At 30.0% G+C, this 6,732-nt stretch overlaps 1 long non-coding RNA gene across 1 annotated transcript in view; it reads right to left on the bottom strand.

Moving 5' to 3' along the window:
• LOC105109287 (uncharacterized) overlaps positions 1-6,732 on the bottom strand; it is an 18,988-nt gene that overhangs the window by 4,353 nt on the left and 7,903 nt on the right. The window contains exon 2 of the long non-coding RNA XR_839219.1: positions 572-577. This is a non-coding gene — a long non-coding RNA (uncharacterized LOC105109287). The remainder of the gene's footprint in view (positions 1-571; positions 578-6,732) is intronic.

Genomic DNA, 6,732 nt, shown 5'->3' with positions numbered 1-6,732 from the left:
AATAGTAATAATAATAGTAACAATAACAATAATAATAATAATAATAATAATAATAATAGTAATAATAATAATAATAATAATAATAAAGAAAAAGAAGGAGAAGAAGAAGAAGAAGAAGATGAGAACTTTGAGATGAAATATTAATGTAACGATTAAACAATGATAATAACAAATGTCAAGGTTAGAGGATCCACTAATGGTATGTCAAACAAGTATAATATAAACTCTTATTATTCAATTGGAAACCACACACAAAGGAGGTTCCAATCAGATTATAGATTATTAACATGATTACATTAGTCATCTTATTCAATTAATGCTAATACTTGTAAATTTTGTCAAGCATTCATGATTATAACTTATGTTAACAACAAATTAAGTTCCTTTCATAGCTCAGGTGTCGGTTATACCATACAATATGAACTATGAAAGTGCCAAGCATTTGTTGTACCAAGTGTTATACAACATAAATCAAGATTAGTTATTTAACAAGCAAAATTATTAAAGAGTGAACAAGATAACAAATACAAAACATGTTAGTATCAAACATTAAAATCCGTATTGAGTTTACACTATACTTATTCTTACACCATTAGTGTAACCTTTTCACCTTGACCTAATAAACTTAACAAGACATAATGAAAGAAAGAAAAATAGATAAACAAAATAAGAATATAAATAAGATAAAAGTTAACTATGTAAAGCAAAGGAAATCAAAGGCATAAACTTGATATTAATGAAAGTAAAGCATAAACATTATAAAAATTACAAAGAAAAAAAACAAGAGCATGATCTTGATCTGGAAACCAAGATGCCTAAATGCATGGCAAATGCCTCCTTTTATAGGCCAAAATTAGGAACTATTGATTTGATGACTAATTGATGAGTGGGTAACCAACTCTTGACATGGTGACAATCCTTATCTTCTCTTGTCTGCCCAAAACGTCATTGATAACGTCAAAATTGGAGCCACTAGAAAACATGAAAATTATAAGCAATTATCTCAGCTTTCTTCTGTAAACAATTCAGCTCATTCGGACTTCTAGAACTCTAGATATGGCCAAAATACTGAACAGTGCTCGGGCTAGAAGACAGATTTGGGCTTCTTTGTTGTTCCAACAATTTGGACTTGAAAATGGCCTTTTTAGATCTTAGGCTCCATATGAAAGTTGTAGGCCTATGTCTTACATTTCCATCCATATAAAGGAGACCTAAATCTGAGATCTATAGCTCCAGATATGACCCAATTACCGAACAGTGTTCCGGTTTGGATTGCACCGACATCTCTTTTCTAATTTTGGTCATCTCTTTGCCTTTGCAATTTAAGTTCTTAAAGTCATCAATCAATCCTTTCATTTATATGATAGGCCTGCATTTAAAATGAACATTTACCACAAATTAAAGATTTCTTTCATTATGTCTAGCTAAGTTAGTTATGTCAAGGTGAAAAGGTTACACTAATGGTGTAAGAATAAGTATAATGTAAACTTAATATGGACTTTAATTTTTGATACTAACATGTTTTATATTTGTTATCTTGTTCACTCTTTAATACTTTGCTTGTTAAATGATTAATCTTGATTTATGTTGTATAACACTTGGTACAACAAATGCTTGGCACTTTCATAGCTCATACTTTATGGTATAACCAACACCTGAGCTATGAAAGGAACTTGATTTGTTCTTAACATAAGTTATAATCATGAATGCTTGACGAGATTTACAAGTATTAACATTAATTGAATAAAATGACTAATGTAATCATGTTAACAATCTATAATCTGATTGGAACCTCCTTTGTGTGTGGTTTCCAATTGAATAATAAGAGTTTATACTATACTTGTTTGACATACCATTAGTGGATCCTCTAACCTTGACATTGTTTGTTATCATTATTTAATCCTTACGTTAATTTTCCATCTAAAAGTTCTCATCATCATCATCATCATCATCTTCTTCTTCTTCTTCTTTATTATTGTTATTATTATTGTTATTATTATTATTATTATTACTATTAGTACTACTACTACTACTAGCATTATTAGTATTATTATTGCTACTATTATTATTGTTGTTGTTATTGTTACTATTGTTGTTGTTCATAATTTGTACAATTAACCTCCCTGTGGTTCGACCTCGGTCTTGTCGGGTTATTTATTACTTCGACACTCCTGCACTTGGGAGAAGACATTAATCTTTTAGTCGTGTCATCTATCATATAAATAAAAAGATTGATTGATGAGCTTAACTACTGAAATTGAGAAGACAAAAGGAGGGTTAAACTTATAAAAGACATGTTGGTTTAGTCTAAACTAGAATACCATTCAGTTATTGGATCATAACTAGAGTTGTAGAACTTGGATTTAGGTATCGTCTATATGGATGGAGAGCTAAGACATAAGCCTAAAACTTTCATGAAGAGTCCAAGATTCAAATAGACCGTTTTTAAGTTTAAATTATAGCAACAATGGAGAAGTAAGAATCTGTCTTGCAGCCCAGACACTGTCTAGTATTCAACTCATATCTCGAGTTCTGGGAGTGCAAATGCACTGTTTATTTTTTTGTTGGAAAACTGAGATAATTTCCTAGAATTTTCATGAGATCATTGTTCCAAATTCTGATGTTAGCAATGATGTTTTATATAGACAATAAGATAATGATTGTTACCAAGTCAAAAGGTGACCACCCACTCAAAAATTAGTCATCAAATCAATAGTTCTAAATTTTGACCTGTAAAAAAAGGCATTTGCCATGTATTTAGGTATCTTGGTTGTCAAGTCAAGATCATCTTCTTGCTCTCTTTCTTTATATTTTTATAATGCTAAAGTTTTGCTTTCATTAATCACTTGTTCATGCCTTTCATTTCCTTTACTTGGTTAATTTATATCTTATTTATGTTCTTATCTTGTTTATTTATGTTTTTCTCTTTCATTATGGTTAGTTAAGTTTATTATGTCAAGGTGAAAAGGTTACACTAATGGTGTAAGAATAAGTATAGTTTAAACTCATCATAGAATTTAATGTTTGATATTAACATGTTCTGTTTTTGTTATCTTGTTCACTTTTAATACTTTGCTTATTTAATGGTTAATCTAGATTTATGTTGTATAACCCTTGGTACAACAAATACTTGATACTTTCATAGCCTAATTGTATGGTATAATCAACATTTGTGCTATGAAAGGAACTTGATTTGTTGTTAAGATAAGTTAGCATCATGAATACTTAACAATATTTACAAGTATTAACATTATTCAAATAAGATAACTAATGTATTCATGTTAACAATTTATAATCTGATTGGAACCTCTATTGTATGGTTTCTAGTTGAGTAATAAAAAAAGTTTATACCATACTTGTTTGAAATACTATTAGTGGATCCTCTAACCTTAGCAATTATTTTATCATTGTTTAATTCTTATATTAATATCACATCTCAAGAATTATGTTAAACTTATTTCTTCATTTATTGTTTGTAAGTTTATACAGTTAGCCTCCTTGTGGTCTGACCTCGGTCTTACCGGGTTATTTATTACTTCGATACTCCTGCACTTGAGAGAAGACATTAATTTTTTGGTCGTGTTACCAAGCCACAACACTTGAACTTAATAAGAACACATACTCCAATGTGCTCTTTTAATCCTTAATGTCTCCTGCATAGCTACTATCATAATAAGCTATCAAACTATCTTCTCCTCTTTTCTTATAAAGAATCCCTAACTCAATAGTGCCCTTTAAGCATCAAAGGATCTTTTTCACTACTTGTTGATGCAATTTTGTTGGCCTTTCCATAAACCTAATACCATATACACCAAGTTTAGTCTGGTGGTAGTCAAATACACAAGATTGCCTACCATTTGCTTATAAGTAGTAGCATCAATATTAGTACTACCTTTATCCTTCATAACTTTGAACCTTGACATAATTGGATTTTTCACAGGATTGCAACTCTTCATGTCAAAACCCTTTAACACTTCTTTAGCACTATGACAATACTAAAAGATTGCGAAACCAAGATGCCTAAATGCATGGCAAATGCCTCCTTTTATAGGCCAAAATTAGGAACTATTGATTTGATGACTAATTGATAAGTGGGTGGCCAACTTTTGACTTGGTGACAATCCTTATCTTCTCTTGTCTGCCCAAAACGTCATTGATAACGTCAAAATTGGAGCCAGTTGCAAACATGAAAGTTGTAGGCAATTGTCTCAGCTTTCTTGTGTAAAAACTTCAGCTCATTTGGACTTCTAGAACTCCAGATATGGCCACAATACCGAACAGTGCTCGGGCTGGAAGACAGATTCGGGCTTCTTTGTTGTTGCTACAATTTGGACTTGATAATGGCCTTTTTAGATCTTGGGCTCCATATGAAAGTTGTAGGCCTATGTCTTACCTTTCCATCCATATAAATTGGACCTAAATCTGAGATCTGTAGCTCCAGATATGACCCAATTACCAAGCAGTGTTCTGGTTTGGATTGCACCGACATCTCTTTTCTAAGTTTGGCCATCTCTTTATCCTTTCAATTTCAGTTCTTAAATTCATCAATCAATCCTTTCATTTATGTGATAGGCCTGCATTTAAAATGAACATTTACCACAAATTAAAGGTATCTTATATTATTAGATAAATTATTATAAAACATGCTTTAGTTAAGGTGTTATTGATACTTCAAGTGCATAATGATGACATAAAACCTTGATAAAAAATATACTTTTAAGTACTAATCAAGAAAGTAAAGATTCAATAAAAAAGTAATCATTAATTAATATGATATCGGATGTTGAATCTCTTGTCAATTATGACAACTGATCTGCGACAACATTTTTTGTGCCTTTTTTATCCTTGATTTCTTCTTGTTTAAAAGTTTCAAAGATTTCAAAATCATGATTGACTTTTCTTTGTTTGGTCATGCCATGAGGAAATAACTTGTGAGAAATCGATCTTTTCTTTGCAATGTTCAGGTTTAATCCCTTCCTTACTCTTAGAGATTGACTCATCATCTTTCTCATAAGGTTCAATAATTGGTTTTTCAATAACCTTACTTATTAGTATTTAGAAGTGTATTTTTATTAAGGTTTTATATCATAATTTTACACTTGATGTATCAATAACTCATTAACTAAAACATGTTTTATAATAACAAGTCTGATATCATAAGATACCTTTAATTTATAGTAAATATTCATCCTAAATACAGGCTTATCATATAAATAAAAGGATTCATTGATAAGTTGAAGTATTGAAATTGAAAGGACAAAGAGAGGGCCAAACTTAGAAAAGAGATGTTGGTAATTGAGTCATATCTAGAGCTGTAAATCTCATATTTAGGTTTGCTTTATATGGATGGAAAGTTAAGACGTAGGCCTAAAAATTTTATAGGAAGGCAAGACTTAATTCTATTACGTGAAAGTTGAAATCTTAGTAACAATATAGAAGTTTAAATATGTCCTGCAGCCCAGAAACTATTTAGTATTCAGCCCATATCTTGAGTTCTAGGAGTCTAAATGACCTTAATTTTTTTTCCAGAAAGTTGAGATAATTTCCTAGAATTTTAATGAGGAAGGTTGGTACAAATTCTGACATTATTAATGATGTTTTGTTCAGACAAGAAGATAAGGATTATCACCAAGTCAAGATGTGGTCACCCACTCAACAATTAGTCATCAGATCAATAGTTTCAAATTTTGGCTTATAAAAGAAGGCATTTGCCATGTATTCAGGCATCTTGGTTTCCAGATTAAGATTATGCTCTTGCTTTCTCTTTATTGTAATGCTTAAGTTTTACTTATATTAATCTCTTGTTATGCTTCTCATTTTCTTTCCTTTACTTAGTTAACTTTTATTTATCTTATTTATGTTTTTATCGTATTTATTTATGTTTCTCTCTTTTATTATGTTTAGTTAAGTTTATTATGTCAAGGTGAAAAGGTTATACTAATGATGTAAGAATAAGTAATAAGTATAGTGTAAACTTAACGTAGACTTTAATATTTGATACTAACATGTTTTGTATTTGTTATCTTGTTCACTCGTTAATACTTTTAATATGGACTTTAATGTTTGATACTAACATGTTTTGTATTTGTTATCTTGTTCACTCGTTAATACTTTTCTTGTTAAATGACTAATCTAGATTTATGTTGTATAAGACTTGGTACAATAAATGCTTGATACTTTCATAGCACAAACGTGTAGTATATAACCAACACTTGTGTTGTGAAAGGAACTTAATTTGTTGTTAACATAAGTTATAATCATGAAAACCTGACAATATTTTCAAGTAATAGCATTATTCGAATAAGATAACTAATATAATCATATTAACAACTTATAATCTGATTAAAATCTTTTTTGTGTGTGGTTTCTAATTGAGTAATAAAAAAATTTTATATTATACTTGTTTGAAATACCATTAGTGGATCTTCTGATCTTGACATTTATTTTTATTATTGTTTGATCATCACATTGATCTTCCATCTTAAATTTCTCATAAACTTCTTTTTCTTCTTTTTCTTTATTACTACTACTACTACTACTATTACTACTACTTCTGTTCTTGTTGTTGTTGTTTATAATTTATACAATTAACCTCCCTATGGTTCGACCCTGGTCTTGGTGGATTATTTATTGTTTTGACACTCTTACATGTGGGAGAAGTGACACGACTAAAAGATTGATGTCTTCTCCCAAGTGCAGGAGTGTCGAAGTAATAAATAACTCGGCAAGACC

This window comes from Populus euphratica, unplaced genomic scaffold (assembly GCF_000495115.2).
Source record: "Populus euphratica unplaced genomic scaffold, PopEup_1.0 scaffold303.1, whole genome shotgun sequence".
NCBI classification, from domain to species: domain Eukaryota; kingdom Viridiplantae; phylum Streptophyta; class Magnoliopsida; order Malpighiales; family Salicaceae; genus Populus; species Populus euphratica.
This window is presented reverse-complemented; position numbering and strand designations above follow the sequence as displayed.